This window comes from Pezoporus wallicus, unplaced genomic scaffold (assembly GCF_028554395.1).
Source record: "Pezoporus wallicus isolate ANWC-B61680 ecotype Strahan unplaced genomic scaffold, APGP_CSIRO_Pwel_v1 scaffold_7736, whole genome shotgun sequence".
NCBI lineage: Eukaryota > Metazoa > Chordata > Aves > Psittaciformes > Psittacidae > Pezoporus > Pezoporus wallicus.
In genome coordinates, this window is record NW_026636574.1 from 1,670,049 (window position 1) to 1,691,802 (window position 21,754).

The 21,754-nt window shown below is 45.4% G+C and overlaps 1 long non-coding RNA gene across 1 annotated transcript; it reads right to left on the reverse strand.

Annotated features, from left to right (window-relative positions):
- Positions 1–1,138: 1,138 nt before the first annotated feature.
- Positions 1,139–7,480, reverse strand: LOC130594682 (uncharacterized). Its single transcript, XR_008971141.1, has 3 exons — positions 7,149–7,480; positions 5,589–5,774; positions 1,139–1,202 (listed from the first exon to the last, which is right to left on the reverse strand). It is a non-coding gene; the product is annotated as an uncharacterized LOC130594682 (long non-coding RNA).
- Between the last annotated feature and the right edge of the window lie 14,274 nt (positions 7,481–21,754).

Below are 21,754 nucleotides of genomic sequence, written 5' to 3' on the forward strand. Positions count from 1 at the left end.
TACATGATGTATGGGGCGGAAACAACCATAAAACCCCAAGAAAACAGCCAGCTGAAATTCAATGTACACCTCTAATACACTCTTCATTAGCACAAAGCCATAGGACCATCAATTTCCATCAACAAAACATGAAGACAAACTGATCTCTGGTTTTATATTTATGCTCTGGAGGAAAAGCTTTTAACTTCTCAAATAGAACAGCTCCCAATTTCTGACCAGCTAATGCAAACAATTCTACATTTCCCCACAGAAACACCCTCATATTTTGTTTTAAGCATTTCATTTTGCAAATAGATTGTTACTTGAATAAAAGCTATGGAGAAAGTAAAGATTAGAATGGACATTTAAATTAAGCTATAACTACTTGGCATCCAATCTGTCCATAATATTAAGATGAGAATCAGCAGCTTCAGGAATTGTAGCATACACAGTTGTTTGGTAGATACTCATACTTCAGGTTACGAAATGATGGAGGTCAGGAAGCAATTTTCTTGCATATATTGCTGACAGGCTAGCGACATTGCGGGGATTTTTGCATAGTTTTTGAAGCATCAGTTATAAGTCACTGTCAAGAAGATCCCAGACAAGGTGGGTATTACTTTTTCCGTAAATGAATTTCAAAAGAAGAGCCTGTTTCTCCAGCTCTCACTGTGACAAAAGTCCTACCCCAGGACAAAAACCTACAGAAAGCAGATCACTGAACTAGGCGCTTATAGAGCAATAGGAGCAGCCGCCCCATTTTCCACTGAGAAATGGGAGGTACACGTACAACTTCAGCTTCAGAAGTTCAAGGCTCCCATGTACTCCAGGAAATGACAGTACCTGGCAGCCTTAAAACCCAGCTGAGCCCAGGGCTCTCCATGGGTAAAGCCAAACAGTAAAAGCAACCGAACATGGTGTAAATGAGGAGCAGGTTCCTGCAGCCCAGCAGCAAACACAGCCTCTCCGGAGGCTCCACCAGCTCCAGCACTGGGAAATGGCAGCCCCACATCCTTGCATGCCCACCCCACGTTCTCCAACTCCTTGAATTCCCATCCCCATCCAGCTCTGCAGCTGTCGGTGGCACTCACCCCTCCAAACAGCTCTCCTAGTCATGGTGGGAGGTTGCCCATATGTGGTTCTGCCTGCGCGCAGCTGCTGACCTTCAGTTCTACATGCCACGGGCAGCTCCCAGGTGAAAGCTAAAGACGAACTGCGACCAGCTGGGAAGGAAAACCCTGGTGTTTATGTCTGAGAGCATGGCTCAGGGTTTTATTTGCACAAAATAAACTGGAAAAACTTAAATCTCACCCAGCTCCAACCCCTGCCATGGGCAGGGACCCCTTCCACTGGAGCAGCTTGCTCCAAGCCCCTGTGTCCAACCTGGCCTTGAGCACTGCCAGGGATGGGGCAGCCACAGCTTCTCTGGGCACCCTGTGCCAGCGCCTCAGCACCCTCACAGGGAAGAGCTTCTGCCTAAGAGCTCAGCTCAGTCTCCCCTCGGGCAGGTTAAAGCCATTCCCCTTGGCCTGTCCCTACATCCCTTGTCCCAAGCCCCTCTCCAGCTTTCCTGCAGCCCCTTTAGGCACTGGAGCTGCTCTCAGGTCTCTGCTTAAGGAGCCTTCTCTTCTCCAGGCTAAACCAGCCCAGCTCTCTCAGCCTGGCTCCAGAGCAGAGCTGCTCCAGCCCTTGCAGCATCTGCTTGGACTCGCTCAGGCAGGTCCTTGTCCCTCTTGTCTTGGGGGCCCCTGAGAAACCCTGCTCCAGCCAGTGCTACTGCACTAAGGAGGGACAGGTACCCCAAGGCTGTGTGCTTAAACATGAAATTAAATTATACCACCAGGACTGGGGGAAGGGGATACCTTTTTGCAAGAAAAGGAATATTGGTTTATAAAAATAAAAACAAATGTCTCTTCAAAGTGGAGTCGCTCACAGCAGCTTCTTCAACATGACAAACAGCCCATATAGCAAAACAAAGAGTAGATCACTCAGTCTCATTACCAAGACTGAATGCACTCTCTGAGAACTAAGAGACACTTATGAATTATGCTTGTAAAAATCAATTGCATTTTATTGATTACCAAGATTAAGAAAAGAAAAAGAAGTTTGGTTGAACTCGGGGAACAGTCAGAACAGGTCTGAAGTTAAAGCTGTCTGGAACACTGGCAGCTTCAGGCTGCCAGGCAAATGGAGTGGGAGAACGGTGGGGAAGTCTTTGCTAAGCAGAGCTGAACATTTCATATGGCAGTATTAAAGGAGTCAGCTTCACTTTTGCACCCACTCAATTTATGGCAAGTAAATCACAAAGTCAAAGCCAAGGTCATTTCTGATAACAAGATGGCAGAAATGCACCCAGCTGCATAGAGAGAAAAAACAAGTGATTTTGGCAGTTTTGGTTCACATTTATAGTGTTTAAACTCTTAGAAGCCTGATTCATAATTGGTGCCAGATGCTTTCAATACACATAGGGAAAGACACTCTTTGTTCCCATAAATTAAAGTGCTAAAAAAAGCCAGACAGTCAAAGGCTGCGGAAGTGAGAAGGATGGTTCCCCTCTTTGCTAAAGGTGATGGCATGAGATTAAGTGACTCACTGGGAATCGCATGAAAACTGGGTGGCAGCAGGAGATGGAGCCCTGGTCCCTGCCCTGTGTTGTCTGTGCTGGCAGCAGCCCCACTTCCCACGGCACAGGGTCTCCCAAGACCATGGGGACCATAGGAACTGTCCCCTTTGGGTGAGGAACACATGGGGCTCTGGTGGGAAGCACAATCCAGGTGCCACCGTGTCTGCTGGAGCAGCTTCCTGGTGTGCCATGTGCTCATTTTACTCCGAGGCTGCTGCCTGCCTGTTAGCTGTTAATGGGGAAAGTTTAGTGTGGTACAAAAGACGTCTCAATGATCAGCCCCTGCTATCTAAATTAAATCTTGCTGCTATAAAATTCCAGGTTTCTCACACAATTTCTGCTCCTGCAAACAGCTTCTAATATGCAGCAGAGCCCCACGAATAGTATGAACTACAAGGTCACAGCATTCAGCGAGCAAAAAAAAGCAGCAAAACAGGAGATTAAGTATTAATTTCAGGGCAAGGTTCCATTTATTGGAGATTACTCTACGCTGTATGTATGTAATACCACATTGCAGTAATTAAAGGCAGAATGATTTATACAGCTGCAAGTTGGAGAGATGTTGTTACTGGGCTGGGTAGAGTTGCCTACAGCAGAGCAAACCAAATTGGAAGCGGTTGTCCCAAGGAGATGCTTTTTTTGGCTCATCCCAGTGTCCTGGCCCAACTCCAGTGCAGGCAATCTCCCTGTGCATCTAACTGCCATCTCAAACACCCACAGGGCTGGGGATGGCTCACTCCCTGTCCTGACTGGAGTCTGGCATTACTGTGTGCTACCAAAGAGCACTGTGTCCCATTCTGGGAGACAGATACAGCTTTAGGTGGCTCTGAATCCAGCAGCATCAGGGAGGCTGTTCCATGGGTTAGGGAATGGTAAACTTCATTCAAAATACACACTGGCCTCTGCAAGGCAAATGGAGGAAATCAGAACTCTGCCTCTGGCCTTCTCTGTAATTATTTTCCCCTTTTTATCATTATACTTTACTTTCAGGGGTTCTTCTGTACCTACAAAATGCCTGGCCACTGGGGAGGAAGGGCTGTGGGTGCAGTCCAGCAACCAGCACGTCTTCCAAAGTTAAGATATACCATGAGCAGTTGGGATCAGGAGTTGGCGCATCTGGAGGAAGAAGAGTTATGTTTGGGAATGAAACAGAAGGGTCTGATGGAACATCACACCATGAATTTCTGCCTGATCCAGTCCCTACTGGATTGCCCGCAACTCACTTACTTTTATGGAGCTGTGCATCGTGTCAGGATGAAGAATGTGCTTTGTGAAAGGAAGTGTGGCAGCAAAAGCACTGCTGGGCTGGGTGAGGGATCCTTGTAGGAGCAGCTGTCACATCCCACCCCTGCAGAGGCTGCAGGATCTGTGTGTGCCCCATCATCTGCTGCCTCACACCCTGTTGCGTTTCAGTAATGGGTGAAGCATCTCCCTGGTGCACAGTGCGTGAGGAACAGAGGGTACTGTAAAGACATTACTAAGTACTGCATGTATACAAGGGCTGCTAAAATTGAAAGAAATTGCAAGTAATAGTTTCATGTTTGTGCATTTTGCAAGTTCAAGCAAGTACAGTTCTATCTGCATAACATATTGGACATGTTTCACATCACGTTTTGCATATAAAGTGCTTCTCAGTGCAGAATTTGATAATATCATGGATATATGAGCCATTCAGGCAGGTATGATACTTATGTATCACTGAAAATCTAATAGATGCCCTGCATGATGAACTGAGCACAGCTCCCCAGCAGTGGGTAAATTATCCAATAGAAAAATGAACCGCTCATTTAGAAAATACATAATTTATTTAATCAAATGTGCCATCTACTGAACCAGGTACAGCAAGTAATGAACCCAGTGGATCCCCCAAAGAGAGAGATGAATCACCTGCTGGAAGTATTTGCTGTACCAGCCCAACGTGTTTAGCTCTTCATCTTGATACTGGAATCACAAACTTATCATCAAAGTTAAAAGTTTAGCAAGACTTTAAATGCTGATTGCATATTTATACAGCTAGGAGGAATACACAAAGGTATGATAATGGAATTGAGGAAGATTGCCAGGACACAAGGCAATCTCAGAATATTAAAACCTATTTCCCCTGAGTAGATGTTATTCCAAGGCTGTGGAGTGACCTGCATTTAGTTTTGAGGGTGATTATAAAGGTAAGACACTGGCTGCTGAGGACATCAGCTTGATTCTGCTTTTCCCATTAGTTGTTGAGCTCAGCAATACTAGATTTTGGTACATGAGGTGTACAAATGAGTTTACACACTGAAGACACAACCCTGCACTGAATTCCCTGCAGCTTGGACCCTTTCTTTGAATCATCACTCTTTTAAACAGGCATTCTTTCCCATAACTTGATAAAACTGTGCAGTCTGAACATCTCCATTTAAATGAAGCAACCTGGCATCAAATGTCCCATGCACAGGTTTCAGTTCAAAACCATAGCTTCTGAAAGTGGCTGGCTTGGGAGCAGGAGCTCTACACACAGGGAGATAACATCCAGAGCTATTTTTCCATCTCCCTTTCATTTACTTTGCTGCTCCACATCTCAGCATTCAAGCTGATGAACATGCTGAAGTTAATTAAAGTACAGAGGACATAATAAGACTAAAAAGTTTGAGCTCTATCAATCACAGAGTCTAGTGAGTCAATAGTTGAAATTAATATATCACAGAGGGGAAAATCCTCAACATGGATCTGAAATTAAAGGTGGAGGGAAGGAGGGATTGCACAGTGCAGGGTACTTCAATAAGCACATCTTAGTGATAACATGAGTGCACTGCTGCATGTTTCCTGTTCCAACACACTGACGGATGTGGCCTGTGCTTACATTCATTTAAAAGGCTCGTCGTGTGTTTTTAGGATATCAAGGACTAGTCACAAAGCTGCAGCTAAGCCTGTAACTCTGAGAGCCAAGAAGGACTTAAGCCTCTGAAATTCCTTGCCAGGTGATATGTCCCAAGAAATATGCACTTACCTCACCTCTCCCAGCTGGCATCTCCCTGAAGCTCACACTGAAAGCTGCCTGGGGGTTCCCAAAGCAGAGAAAAGCTCAACCAAGGGTAGCCTGCGCTTCCCACAGTGGTACTTGGTTATCCGGAATTAAACCCAGTGTTTCTCCTCCTCTGCTCAGGTTCACTGCAAATTCATTGGCCACGAAAACCTGTAAGAAAGAAGCGCAGGGTGACTGTAGATCAAGGACCAGTCCTGGCACATGGCACTGCTTTGATATGCACTCCACACACATCTTCTGCTTTGGGGCTAGGCAGGCTGCATTACAGCATCCCCAGTTTGGGCCAGGCATCCCCCAGTTAAGGGCCCTGGCACAGCCAGCCTGCACTGCCCTGGCTCCCACCCATGGGTGCTGGTGCATTGGTGAGGATGATACCTTCAAAACATAAAGTAACTGGGAAGGAAACCAACTCAGCATCCCCCCAGCTCTGCCCAGGGACAAAGCCCCACTGCATGTGCAGTAGCTCTGCAAGGTGCTCTGGCCAGTGAGTGCAGAGCTGTCAGTGTGATTCAAGCCAGTCCCCCAGCCCTGTCAAACGGCTGCTTTCCAGACATCGTGGAAGGGAAGGTAAAAAGGGCAAAGTCACAGAGAACCTCCACCATGTTAACGCCAGTCTTCTGAGAAGAAAATACTGATTCCAGGACTCGCCACGAGCTGAAAGGAGAGACTGGGACAGGAAAGGGGAGCAGGATCCCTAAGAAAGCTGTGGCCATGCCAGCTTCCAGCTCCACTGCAGGTTTCTTTGCTAGCTTTAACAACTGATGGAGGGAAAGGAGAGAAGAAGGGAGGAAGGGGCAGCACTGGGAGGGCTGGGGACTTTAAGAGAGGATTTTGGTAGTGCAGTGCCAATGTGTGACCGTTTGGAGCGTACCTGCACTCAGTGACTTGTGTACATGCTGTCAGAGTGACAGCTCTTTTTCTGCATAAAATATTTAAATACAATTTTATCAGCCATTCAAATCATTAGCTACAGAGATCCAGGCTTAATGTACAGTGAGGACACTGCACATGAATATTTATTAAGCTTGATTTGTTTAAGGAAATACATTGAGCCTTTTTGGCGTAGGCAATTGCTGTGGAATCAAACTGTGAAAGACATTAATCACTGTCAATGAAGTGTGTAGGGTACACACTGCCTATGGAAATGAAAGGATAAATAAACACACGTTGCATGATGCTTTGAAGACTAGAGAAAGCTGGTGCTTAGGAATGGGCCAGTGTCAGGTGGCTGTGTTTGGAAAACTGCTCCACCGGACAACACTGCAGGCAAGGCCTGTGTCATCAGTGCTGTTGATGGCTGTGGGCAGCCAAAGCTGCCTCTCACCTCAAACAAACAGCATTCCTTAGTGACACCGAGATGAATGTGGTTGTCACCCACCAGCAGATTCCAATGGAGCTCAGGCTCTCCCCAGCAAAAGGGGATGAATCCAGGTGGACACCCCAATGCCACTGGAAGAACGGGTGGATTTTCCTTGCAGGGTGCATGCACAGAGGAGGAGAAACAAAGTTATAATGTCCACTTACAAACAGAGATGAACTGTACATCACACGATGAGGTTTGCTTCCGCTTGGGTACCCAGAGCAGAGGGTGATCTGAAGGGCTCTGTGCTGTGATAACCACCATCTGCTCAGGTGTCTGCCCTGCCTGCAAAGCCAGTCCAAAACAACCTATCAGCACCATGTAAATACCTGGAGGTATTTATTGCCAGAGACTTGCCAGGATGATAAGAAGGGGGAGCTCATTTGCACTGGTTAAAGGCTTGGGACTCACCTGGGTCCACAGGCAATTAGCTCCTCTGTACCTGTGAATGCCTTCGTGTTCAATGTTGTTAATTCACAGGAAGTTACCAAAGGCTGCAAGGACAGCCTGGCACACCCATGACAGCCACTACTGCTGGGGGGCTGCCAAGCAGACAGAGTTTCACTGTGCTCAGCCTCATGTTCCCCAGCGGAGCCCAAGCTGATGTCTTTGCAAAGAAGTTTCTCTTCAGTGTGTGCAGCGCAGTGATTTTAGTGCATGTGCAGTTGCAAATGAAGCTCTGCCCATAAGGATGAAAAACCACCACTGAAATCGGGTGTTTGTTGTTTCCACAGCAGTTGTGTAAGGGGTTAAGTGGGAATAAGAGACACTTGCATTCCTCCCTCAACATTTCTCTTCTTACTGTGGTTTAAATGAGAGAGTGCTATTAAGGAAGAGGAAGGTTTCACGACGTGGATGTTCATGGGGGAAGTAAGGCTTAAAGAGAAAAAAGTGTTAATAAAGCGATTTTAAAATTTAATCTGAGAGTTTATTTTCTCCTTTGCTGCCTCCTCTCCCCAGGGGACAGATTTCTTTCTTGCCCTGCAAAGGATTTAGTACAAAACCTCCCTATTTTTTCTGGAGCCAGCAAGAGAGCGGCAGAAGTGAGAAGAGTTTAGCAATTCTGAGGTCAAGGAAATGATGGCTGCTGACCTCTTTTGTTCTGAGCCAGTGGCTTAGGAGAGCACATAAACAGATGAGGGACCTCCACGCTCTGAACCCAGCACTGCTGCAAGGCTCAGCTTCATTTGGCTAAAAATAATTCTCACTCTGTTCGGCTTCTAACACTTCCCAAGCTCATAGAATGAAATGGAAATGAAAACCCCAAGTAAGGTGAGAAAGGCTCTTTCTGCACATGTAGGGGCTGACCCCAGGAGGAAGTTCTGGAAATCTTATCAAAACCCTGGTGAAGGTGAGATTCTAGCTTGATGGTCAGGCTCAGATGGGGTCCCGGTAAACAACTGAGGGTCTGGTGCAGTATCTAAGCCTTTTGAGACTCAGCCTATAAACTCCCGAGTCCATTGCAACCTCCTCATCACTAAACATTGGAAAGCTTCTCCTGCTCTTGAGGTTTAAAATGCTGATTTCCCCTCAACACTTGTCCAGCTGAGGTCAGGCATGCAAGTCACAATAATAAACACACAGAGACATAATTCCACTGCCTAAGCTAACACAACGTGTCAGTGGAGGGGACAGAAAACTCTCCCATCAGAGTGATCACTTCATATTGCTCCTTCAACATGTGCCCTCGAGACAGTCTCTGCCCCCCTGCACTGCAGGGATGCTCTGGCAGCTCTGGACCAGCTTTTTGGTGGCTGCAGCTCCCTGTGACACTGATTTCTGTGTGCTAAAGAAAATGTGAACTGCTGTCAGAGCGAAGCATGGTCCTGCCAGTGAGCAACCTTATTTTATGGCTTTAGGGCTCTTGCGTCTGCTACCCCACACCCTGTCTGCAAATCGTATTCGGAGAGGAACTGCTGCTGGTTTTATGCAGTAACTCATAAATTATTAGCTTCCACATTCTTTTATATATACACCTCCATTTCTCTTCAGACTTTTCTAGTGATGGACTAATTAATTAAATTAAATAAAGCTCGCCCTGACTTCTGTGATTGCTGGGAGTACTGTGCAACTTCAGAGGCGAGGCTTGGTGTGAAAGCAAATGAAAAACTACTGTAACACTTCATGGGGGGGTTTCTACTGACACGTTTACAAGGTTTTGGGATAATGTTGACATTAAGGAAGGAACTGGACAACACCATGGGAGCAGCAGCTTAGCCCAGCTGCTCCTCGCCTGCAGCCAAGCATGGAACCGGTGCAACATCTGGGAGGCTGCAGCGCAATGGGAGAGTTATGAAATATGGAACAGGCTTAATCTGGAATCAAGATTAGTGGTAAAGGGTGTCAGGGTTTTGAAGAAAACAGAACAGACTTGGCCTTTGTAGGAGAAAACAGAAGGCAGCAGACAGACACGAGGTTACACAAAATCACACTAAATCCCTGTATACTGACCTTGGTTTTAAGGCAACCAGATCCAGCGAACAACCGCTGGTGTGGCCAAAGGCTGAAGTGACCTTCCCAAGGACCACGTGAACTTTGAGGTACACATTTTCACACAGAGGCAAAGCTGAACACAGGATGCCAGAATATGGAGTGCAGTCATTTAGCAAAACAGTGTGCTAAACTGCTGCCTAAAATTGTGTTACAGAGCAAAGCTGTTTGAGAGAGCTTAGAAATATGTTTCTGAATAGCAGATATGTTACAAGGGTTTAAAATGACTCTCATTAACTCCTTAAATGGAGAAGAGTGTCTGGAGTTTCAATAACGTACCCAGAGGAGCAGTAAAAACTAGGATTTAAGACAACTTGAATCAAATCTGACTTTCATTTCAACCTGCATATGATCAGGGAGGCAGGAATGCTTCATGGTTAAGGTAGGACAAGGGTGGCAGAAAAAAATCTATAGTGCCCAAGAAATTTCATTTTTTAAGTGATGATAAAATCACAGAGTGGTTTGGGTTGGAAGGGACCTTAGAGCTCATGCAGCTCCAACCCCTGCCATGGACAGGGACACCTTCCACTAGAGCAGCTTGCTCCAAGCCCCATCCAACCTGGCCTTGAACACTGCTGTGTCTTAGGATGATGTTGTTTTAAGGAACATAAAATCCACCTGGCTCCCAATGAGATTTGGGCTTTGTGAGGATGATGCTCTTTTGAAATGTGGGGTGAAGGAGGAGGCTGGGGCTTGCTGAACACTCAACCCACAACATTCAAGGCTTGATGCAAAATGATGCCAATGGAAGCTAATGGGAGCATTGCCGGGGGGGTGATGGTGCAACGTGTCCCACCATACTTCCCAATGCAGGCCAGTGGATGAAGAGCAGCGCAGAATAGGGATGCCTGAAAGGAATTTACTTCAAGCCTTTAAATCAAGCCAGGACAGGCTTGCCTCCCCTTAAATATCTGCTTTACTTTAAGCAGTGAAATGTAAGCTTGAATGAAAAACAACCAGCTGAAACCCTGTGGCCTGTGCTAGGCAGGGAAGGCTAATTGCTGGTAATGATCCCTTCAGAGGTGGCAATCTGAGAGCAGGTAGCTATCAATCTCTTCCCTAATGGAAAGGTGTGCATGCCATTCAAACCCCCTTTGTGCTGGCCACTTGCCTCTGTCTGAGTGCTTATGCTATACTAATCACTGCAGTAAACACAAACCCTGGGTGATAATTTCCAGTAACACATAAAGGTGTTCAGGGAAAATGAGCACTCTGCTCCCCACACCAGAATCTCCTTTTTGTCTCATTGAAGACTAGAGGCCTTTCTAGAACTCGCTTCACTTTCTAAACTATAAAGGAAAGCCCCATATCCCTCCTGCTGCTGAGTTAAACAGAGTGTTATTCAAATTATGCAGGGGGAAAAAAAGTCATAACATAATGAGAATCAAATGCTGGCTTCAGGCACCTTCATATCGGAGGACTTTAAAACACAGCAATGGCAACATAACAGTTCAATCTTTTATCTGCCAGGAGAAAATGGTCATTTAAATAAACATTAACTAAGCTGAGGAGCTTTGATGTCGCGTTGGCAATTTGTTCCTGACAGACAAGATTCTTAAAGTCTTATTCTGTGTTCCTGCCTGTGGCAGGGGGTTGGACCTGGATGATCTTAAGGTCCTTTCCAACCCAAATCATTCCATGATTCTATGATTAAAGCTGCTGGACAGAGACAACCAGGCAAAGAACTTGACTGTCTCATTTGACTGGCTTTCATATGTAGAGCATTAATCTTAACCTGTTTTCATCTGCTTTGGCAAAGTGCAATGCAGAAAAAAGGTGGATTATGTTTCCTGTTACATATTTCCCAGCCCTCTCCCATTCAGGGGCACAGTGTGGGAGCCCCTGCACTGCAGAAGTCACCGCTGAATCTGCAACAGGAAGTGCCACACTCAGGCTCAGCCTCTTGCCATCAGTGGGAGGGTGCCTGTGCCCCCATGTCACCCATGTCAGTGTTCCTGATGGTGCTGGAGCCCCTGAGATGAAGTGGGGCAACCCCAGAGGACCGGAGCCTGAAACCCAACCACAGCACATCTCACATCCAACGGAGCATACACACACAGAACTCCTGCTTTCTGTCTCTAGAATTGAGAATGGCAAGCAAAGATAGGCACCAAAACCATGGGAAAGACAGTGGGACTGAAAGGCACTGAATTCTTAAAACCAAAGAACAGTCGAGATCTGTAAGCAGCCACACAAGGGAGGAGGGAAATTATTAATATCACTAAGTTGATTTGCAGCAGCTACTTGAAGTCTAACCACAGGCAGGGAAGCCACTGAGTCAGCTCTGAACAGCACAGAATCCAAAGGGAACCTCAAACATCTTACTCAAATATCACGGAGAAAGGCTTTCCTCGGTACTTTGTGTGTTTAAGAGAACTGCTTGGAGGCTACTAAGGGTTGAGCCTTACTAACAAGCCCGAGTATAGAACCTCCAGCCACAACGCATGCAGTTATCTGTAAAATCAAGTCCTGAATTTGAGAGAATACAAATAGGGAAAGAACAAAAGGATCCTTTGATGTATTCAACCACATGATGTTTAGCAAAAAATGCAAATGCTCTCTCATGCTAGAGAACACTTATCAATATTAAGGCATACATGGAGGAGAAGAAAGAGGGAAGAACAAAATACAACACTTAACAAGAAGGTACTTTAGCCTGTTGGCAAGCGCTTTAAGTCTGGTTCATGAAAAATTACTTGCACAATTGTTTCGCAGGGTTTCTGGGCTTTTATGCATAAATCATAGTATTGATTCAATGCAAGTATCATACCTACTCAGGTGTTCAACTGCATGTGGGCACAGTTAAAGCAAGAAAGGATTTAAGCATGGAAATTGGAGAGGGAAAAACCATCCCCCCTGGTGCTCCAACAAGCTCAGCTACAGCTGTCAAACAGAGAACTGCAGCCATCTCAGGACAACATCCACGCAGGAGATAACTGCCACGCTGCAGTGGGTTTATCCACCCATCTTCTTCCCCCTTTGAGACTGCACTTTCTTTTTTGATAGAGGGAAGTTAAAAACAGAAGGCACTGGAAGGCCAAGGATGGCCAAGTGAAAAAGAAATAAAATCAATAGTGTGATACAAACTACACCGAATCGTTGCAGTCAGGGTGAGGAAAGGGAAGGAAGCGTCAGGAATAACCTGTGAGGGCTTATTTCATGGTATCATATTGGCTAGTCACATTTCTGGTTCTTAAAGTAGAGGGAAAGGCTCCTGTGGCATCACCATCTGCAGGAGAAATAGGCACAGAGGAGGGTTAGCAAGGATGCTGTGGCAGGCAAAAAAAAAGCCCTGGAAATGAAACTGGGCACAAAGAATCCCTCTCACTTACAGATATGCAGGAATTTAATTGCTTCCTCTCCGAGTTCATCCTTCAGTATTTTCTGCATAAGAACATTATATTCTCCATTCAAAGACATTAAGATGCCCACAGTCTGGCAAACTCTCCTCCTTGCCCCTTTCTCCAGTAACATGGAGATATAAAACAAAGGCCTGAACAAGTTCAAGATAAACAACCTATATGCACTTTAAAGTCAAGAGTTTCACTTTGCTTGTACCATGGGGAAATGCAGATGATGCAGCACTAATCACTCTTTCTAACGAAGACCCAAACCATTCTATGATTCTAATTTGCATTCCACTCATCTTGCTGTTATTTACTATCATTACTTATTCATAATAATAATAATGAAGACAACAATGTGGTCACACCAAGAAGCCACATTTGTGGCTCTCCCCAGCATGGTACTAGGTCTGCAGCCTGTCTGAGCAGCTTCCACACTATCATTTATTACAAGAAGCTATTAAAAATCTCACACAATTGTCTGACAGACACAGGAAATTATTCCCATGCCTACTTATTCCTATTCCAGCCTATTTTTTCCATTGTCTTCCCCTTCACCAGCCATAAACCTGAAGGAAACCTCTACAAGTCCTTTTAAAGCTGCAGCAGTGAGTGCGCTCCCATCGGTGTGTTAAGCCCCAGCCTGGATTCCTTCTCTCTAAACCCAGCTTTCACTGTTGCAGCTGTAGATCTCTGTCAGGAGCTCAGAAGCTACTGGAGAGCAGCCCCATGGGAAAAGGTCAGGTTTTATGCAAGAAGGTTTAAACCCATAATCAAGCTTTGTGTTCTAAATGTCTCTTGCCCTAATATCTTAATAAATGGTAATGAAATGTTCAGGCTACCCTGATTTAATTTGACCAATCTGCTTCTTTCCACTCTAAATAAAAGAAGTGGGGTAGAGGAAGGGAATCATTTGTATTATTATTATTATTATTATAATGAAAAATAACCATCTGTGTCAGTGTCTAAAATCAAATGAATGCTTTTCTTCTTGTTCCAAAGTTATAATGCAATTAAGTTTTATTCCAATACTTAGCCACATTTACTCCACTTCTCCAATGGTTGAGAATTCAAGCCCTGGCAGTGCTGCTAATTGGCCTTCATAAGCCAGGAAGGGATATGAGGTTGAAACAGCCTGTGGTGCAGTGCTGACATCAAACCTACATCTTACCTGTTATAAAACTACGCATTTATTTAGCACTTCAGATGAAACATTCGTTCATTACCACCACCCTTGGTGTAGGTATTACTGTCCTTATCTGACAAATGTTCAGACCCAGAGCACTTGACCAAGACAGCACACAAAGCCGTCAGCAGAGCCGGGTGCAGAGCATGTGGTGCAGCCCCATCCCTTCCTCTTGGGGAAATACCTATAGGACACCAGCTCTTTCTTAGCAAACACATTATTGTTCACTCTGTTCAGTATCTGCTGCTTTGATCAGTCCCATATTAAATTACTCAAGATTGACAGAACTGTCTCTGTTTCTCCTGGGAGGCTCTTTGACAAGCTATTGGGCTTTAGTGCAAGATCTTTCCCCTTTATATTCACCCCTTTTTTTCCCATCCCTATTGTATTATCCAATTACACATGGTTGTATCTTCTGGCAAAGTGCTCCTTCCCTCCTGATCCTCGCACTGGTTAGGTGCCTGAAGATGGATGGTGCAGAGCAGGACATCTTCACCCGCTGGCATCACAGGATCAGCCTTAATCTGAGCTAATCAAATGATGACAGCCCCTCTGAAAAGAGAAGTAATTACACAATATAGATTGTATGTATCTCTTAGGAGATGAGGATTTGGATTTGATTACCTAAATTCTCTTTAATGCTTTATGATGAAGTTAAGGATGAATTTTGCTTTGAAAGCAATTCAGCCAGAACTTCCCCTTAGAAAGAAAGGCCTGAAACATGATAAAAATGACCAAAGTCAGCAAGAAGAAATTGCCAGCCTAAGGTTTCTGTTCAGTTGTCCAAGATACCATCAGAGAACCTGATTTAAGGTAGCTGGGAAGTGAAGCAATATCCCACCAAGTTAAAAACAAGCTGAAGTGGCCAGAATCAGGTGGCAGAAAAATAAGTGAATAAAAAACAATCCCACATTGTCTGGAAGTATTCTGGTTTGTTTCCATGCTTGACCTTAGCCAGCAAAAGGGAGAAATCAAACACTGGAATAAGTGACATCTTTGGTGACCGTCTTGGCTGGTACCCACAGGGAGAATAAAACAACCCACAGCTGGGTCTGACGGCTGCTGTTCCACAGCCCCTGAACTCCAGTCAAGAACATGCTCACTCCTAGGATCTTCTGGGGAAAAGGAAGTTTTCCCTCAGTGTTTTCCAGCCTCCAGATGGAATGACGATCTCTCCTGGAGACCCTTTCCACTGGCCTTCACCTTTGAAGCAGATCCTCACCAGCCGCTGAGCCTGAGCCACCCCCCAGCACCCTGAGCCGCATCGTGATTCCCGTGTTCCTGCAACAGAGGGATTTTTCAGGCATCAATTTGATCCCAGTTCCAGCCTCCAGCAGAACAGGCTCATGGTGCCAAGGTCCTGCTGCTGAGCAGCCCCTGGCATGGAAAGGCCCGTTCAGACTGGAGGTCATCACTAATAACACCCGGAGAAGAGCTGCCCTCCCCTCCTCCCCATCACATCTTCGGCAGGCAGCTGGAAAGAAAGAGGTATATTTGGATCCTGTTTAAATATTGATCACAGCATATTTTTGCTAAAACCAAAGTCTATCGACTCGCCTCAGAGTCTGCAGCCTCAGTACTTTGCTGGATGTTTTCCTGGAGACGGGAGAAGGCTCCTTGGGTTCTGATGTTAGTAAGAGCAGCACGGGAGGAGTCCCTGATGTTTAAACTGCAGCTTCAGAGAGAACGTTTCTCATTGGCAGCAGCCTCCGGACACTCTGTGCTCCTTAATGTTTCTCTATCAGCTGTGCTGATGAGCCTCTAATAGAAAGGCTTTGGAAAGGAGTTAACTGCAGTTCCTGCAGCTTGCTCTGGAGCTTGTTTCTGTTGTGATCTCAGCCATTTTAGAGCCACGCAGGAAAAGCCAGCATCAATGCTGGCAGCAGGGGTCTCTGGTCCCTGTGTCCTGCACACAGCCCCTCTCCAGTGCTCTACTTAAGCACATCATTACCTCAAAGTGTGTGAATTCTGTCTTTGGCATCATTAGAGAGATATCTGCTGCCCTGAAGCTGAGCAAGTGCTGAAGGGCTGGGGTTGTGCATGGCCACGCTGCAGTGGGGATGAGATTCCTGAGCATGAGGAGAGCCTGTTCTACACGCTGTGGAAATCACAAGAGGGAGGGCAGAAGATGAAAGCAAACCCCACCAGGTGCATACACACACATCTACCTGCGCTTTTCCTTTCCCCACTGGCAATAAAGAAAAAAATCAGGTATCCTGAGTGGCTACCTGGCCTAATCTGAAGACACAAGAAGGCTTTACTGATATCCCGACTGTATCAGGCAGCAGCCTGTTCCCTTTCAGATGGAGTGTGCTATCTTGCTATCAACAATGTTGAATACATGGTGGTAAAGAGAAAAACAAGCCCCCCACATACATCCCTCTATTGTATGTGACAACTCAGACCACACTCTGCAAAGGGTAGAATAAATCCTCCCTGTCCCACGCAGCGTTTGGGCTACCATGAAGCGTACGACTTGTTTAATCTGATTATTTAAGGGCCATATCGCTCTCCTGCACATCTGTGGCTGCGGAGAATCTCAAGGGAAAAGCCAAATTCAATTATGCCCTCGGCCGTATTATACGTGGGAGTGCAACCTGCAGTTACAGCATGAGCACAGGTCTGAGGCTCCACTCCTAACTGACACTGATTCACTGATCTTAGAGCTGGAGATTTACAGTCTCCATTTCTCATTTGCCAATGGGCAAAAAACAAATCAAATCGCCATCTTCTCTGGGAAATCCTAGGGATGTGCCTTTGGTGAATGACACTGTTACAGACAAAAGTATTTCTAGGGCTATTTGAAGAGAAATGTCAGCTATTTAGGAGTTTCTGTGTTTGTGATGCAGCATTTCCTTCCCCATTTGCACGAGAAACTAAATGGCAAGGACAATCACATCCAATTCTGTTACCAATCCTAGGATAGGATATTAAATTTTTGAAGAGAGAAATCGAGCCAAGACCTCTCCTTTTTCATTGAATCCTATTTCTTTTGGTTTTCCTCCTAAAATCACTATGTAATAGAACTGAAATCTGTGATAATTTTTTAGCAATTTTTGCCGGTCTGCACAAAGTATCTTTTTATGCAGAACTTTACATTTCATCAGTTACTGCTTTTTGAGGACAGGAAAAGTTTTCCTTTCATTTTGTTTTATTTCTAAGAGTTCACTAAAGTTGAAGAAATCCAAATCACTGCCAACGCACAGCCCTTCTCTTTCTTTGAGAAAGAAAAGGGTGACTTCTAATTCCACCCATCTTTCATCCTTTTTTCATTTGTCTCAAATAAGCAAGTTTGCCAGCAAGAACTTCTTCTGGAGACAGGCTGTCTGAAATGAATGTTGAAGCCTATTCTCATAAGCTTGGTTAAAATTAATTGCAACACGTCATTTTAAGGCATGTTTTGAGCAAATGGGCTTGCAGAGCTTACAGCACGCAGTCTCTATGCCCTGTTAAAATCCTGTGTATTCTCTATGTCAAGTATGGTCCAGTGGCAGCTCGCAGGGGGGCCATCCATCACAAGGCAGCCCCAGACATAGCCGCTCACTGCTTCCTGTATAGCACAGCTGGAGGAATAGCTCAAAACTCAAACACAGCCTAATTCCTGCTTTGGGGTCTGTACTACAATAACCTGACCCAGCACAGCAGCTCTTTATCATAGACTCCCAGAGTGGTTTGGGTTGGAGGGGACCTTAAAGCTCATTCAGCTCCAACCTGTGCCACAGACAGGGACACCTTCCACTAGAGCGGCTTGCTGAACACTGCAGGGATGGGGCAGCCACAGCTTCTCTGGACACCCTGTGCCAGTGACAAATGACCTCTTCTGGCTTGTTTTGTATCTGCTGTCTGACAATTTCCCTGGATGCTCTCTTGTTCTTGCAATGAAAGAAATATAAAGATAAGTACAGCTCCTGTTGCTCTTCCAGAGACAGGCTGTTGCTATTATAAGGAGTGGTAGTGAGGACATATTTACTGCTCTGTCTTACAAAGTTTGCTAGGTTTCATGCTTTTATGAAATATATTCAGCCACACTTGTGATTATACACCAATATGTTTCTAACATATCGCAGAACTGTAGATGGTGTCAGAACAGGCTGATTTTTTAGCATATTTTAAACATTCTTTTTCCCCCTACATTGAAATAGAATAATTGTCACAGCATAATGTAACTTAATGTCAAAATGTAAGACACAAGCTTATCTCCCCCATCAAGGTGATTACATTTGAAATCTATGGTCTGCTTTTTTTCCCAACACATTCGAGGCAGCTTTGGGAGTTATTTCCAATGTGGGTTTATTCCAGAAGCATGCTGTAGATGCAGGCATTCCCAGCTGACCTCCAGTGGGACATCAGGAGCTGCTGAGCTCCTGGCAGCAGCAGTGCGGATGCCTGGGATTAAACAACACCAGAGGGAGTAGCTCTTAAAGGGTGATTTTAGCTTTTTATAAAGAAGGCCTTGCAAGGGCCTGGTCTGAGAGCTGAGAAAAGGGAAGCAGCATAAAAGCAGCCCAGGCAGCCCTCTCAGAAATGAATTCTTCCATAATTAGGCCACAAGGTGGAAAGTCTTCTTAACACCACATTACCTGAAAGGAGAGGATAAAACATTTCTTGAGGGTCCACCAAACCTGGAGAAGCAAATCACTGGGGCCAAAGAAAATGAGATTAAGCTGAATTTAAGATGCAGTGTGTCTATTGACCTCCCTCATACCAAGTGCTTTCTTTATCTTCCTGTTCTTAAAAAGGGGGAAAAAAAAACCCATCCAGGAGGATGCATGCTGTTCAGCAGATAGCTAGAGGCTGACTTGGATTTGAATTTTGATCAAAGTTTTTCTCATTTGACATGCTTTTCTGTGCCTGCATTCCCAATCTGCCTTTCTTGCTTAAAATAATGCTTCCCACGTAAGAAATCTCAGCCACCATACAGAGTAAGAAACCCTGGGCTCATGAAAGAGTAGTTTCCGATGGTCCTTCTCTAGAATTTATCTTCTAGAGAAGGAGGATTAAGAGGCCTCCACCTTTTATACCACCACCTAAGTGTGCAACATGGCAGAGGCACCCTGCACCACAACGCCTGCCTTTCTGCACACCTAACTTCTCCAAGAGTAAGAAGAAGGCTATTCACAGCAAACTGCACAACTCCCTCACTCATTACCTTCCCCTGAGTTGAAGTAATGCAGCCTCCAGTCCTCCTCCTCCTCCTCTTTTTGTTTCGCAAAGAGAAGATGTACGAACACCAGCAAACGAGCACCGTGGCAGAGAAGCCATCTGGGAAGAGCCCTCTCCAATTCCCGTCTCCAGGGATTAGCATTCATGCCTGTCCAATCTGCAAATTGTTTGTTTGCTTTGAGGAAATGCTCCATAGGGTCCAGACTGTTGACATAATTGTTTTACAAAGCATCTTCCTTGTGGCCTGCACATCCTCCTCATTACACTAAAGACAGCAGGACGGGAACGTAAGGGCTGTGTTAGTCGAAGCCAAGAAAAACACCCCCTGGTCCACAGAATGAGGTGGAGAATGCACCCAGCTGACTTGGGTTTTGCTGCTGTTTGTCCTGCTGGGGTGTGACATCCATGTGGCAATGGGTGAGAGGTGCTGGAGAGCCTCGCAATGGACTGAAGAGTGATTCCAGAGAAAGCAGGATTAGCTTGGATTAGCACATCTGCAGCCCCTTGGTTTGCTCTGATAGAAGATTATGTCTAGTGCGTGGCTCTTCCACTCAGGTTGCTCACGTCCCAGTGCAGAGGAAAGCTGTGAGGCCCAAAGCATAAAAACACATAATATTGCTCCTCCAAACACTGCAAAGCCACTGCAATACTTTAAAACATGGATTATCTCCAGCTTCTGCTCTTCTTGATGGTTCCACCTCATTTATCTTGCTACTCTAATTTCCTTAAATGTGTGTTTTCTTTACAGGCTACTAACTACAGAAAACTTGAAGCAATCAAGTGAAGTTTATGCATCGACATAGCACTTTGTTAGCTGTGAATTAATTTCCAAAGGGGCGGTGAACTTTAATGAAGTTGGAAATTGAATCATGCCGTTGTGTGTGGGAGTCTAAAAGAGGGCTGTCCACTGGAAAGGCTCCTTGGCCAATCTGAATATGAAATCACAGTCTGATCAAGCATTCTGATTTCTTTCTGGTAACCTCCCTCTTTCTGAAAACTTTGCTCTGTTTGGATCTATTCAGTAACCAATTTCAGACCATCTCAGGGCCTTGAGAGATACTGAAGACTTGGAGACAGGGAGCAGCCAAAGCAAGCCCTGCAGGTATTCCTTGAGCCACAGCTTCCCCTAACCCAACCCATGGTCACATTCTCCTTCTCAAAAGCAGCACCAGACTGACCCTGCTGTGCCACCTCATTGGAAACCTCCACAGAGACTCATACCTGGGCCTGTGTGAATGTGCAATGTGACATTGCAAATCCAACTTTTCTCCTGGAAACTTGGAAGTGTTGATATTGAAATTGCAGCAAGGGAGTCACCAGGTTGATAGGTCACGTCCTCCAGGATTGCACAGGCTCAATCACATCCTGCTCCTCAGGATGGGCTCCTCCTGCTGAGCTCCTGCACCCACACAAAGAAACCACCTTGGTCCCCAGGATTAATTCATGATCAAACATGCATTTGTGCATCCACATTCACTGACAGAAATTACAGTAGCTGTTGGAACTAGAAGACGTGTCTGCTCAGGAAAAGCAACTCTAAAGAACTAAATGAGTAATAATAGTAATAAAAATAATAATAATAATCCTTATTATTGCAGCCTTTCCTTGGGACACCCTGCAGCTGCGTGTTGCTTAGTACCTGCCAGCAGGCCATGTAAGTGGAGTTATTCCCATTTCAGGAGTGAAATGTGAGAGTAACCAGAAGCAGTCTGGGAAAGCAAGGAATGAAGCCTAGGACTATGATGCCCTGTGGCCCTGCTGAGTCCCTTGTCCTGGAGCTCTTCCCCAAAGCAACGGCCAGATCTCAAGAGTCCCACTAGGTTTTCCCACTGAAAATGCTGGAACCCATGTCTTCTGAGAACACACTGCTAAAAATGCAAAGTAGGTAGCCAAGACCACTAGTCAGTGATAGTGGCTCTCCACCAGACCCCTCGGACCAAGAAGCCACCAAAGAGGCACCACAAAAACTAGTGTCTGTTGAAGGCATTTGGCTCCCAAGCAGCACCTTCCTCTCCTTTGACTGGTTTGACAGATTTTCCTTTTGAACAACTTTGTTTCTTCATGGATTTGTCTACTCAGAAAGGTCAGGGTACTACATTGTACTCCACATTATCTCTTCCCCTCGTCCCTGTCCCCATAGCAATCGTGCCTTCAGCACCTTTCCTGCAAGGCTTTGACACTTCCAAATCCAGCTAAGACTTCTCCAGACTTTAATTAATGAGATAACAAAAGGGAAAACACCCCAAGAGTGAACCCCCGAGTTGAAGACTTTATCTGCTCTTTGCAGCTGCATCTTTCTTCTCTCCCCCCCTTTTTTTTTGAGCTGCATTCCAAGCCCATCAATACCGTTTCCCATTAAATTAAATAGCTTATTGACTGGTGTGAGCCGTAGCCACGAGGCCGATAGGATCCGAGCGCAGTACTTCCTCAGTGCAAACAATCACAGGTCACTGCACAGTAAATCAGTTGGTAATGGAGTTTGAACTCTGTGAATCAGTTCTGTGTACCCTTTTTATTTGTTTTTAATTTGTACCAATGGTAATTCTGTCCGTTTCAATTTACGTGACGGCCGCAGGTTGCGGAGCGG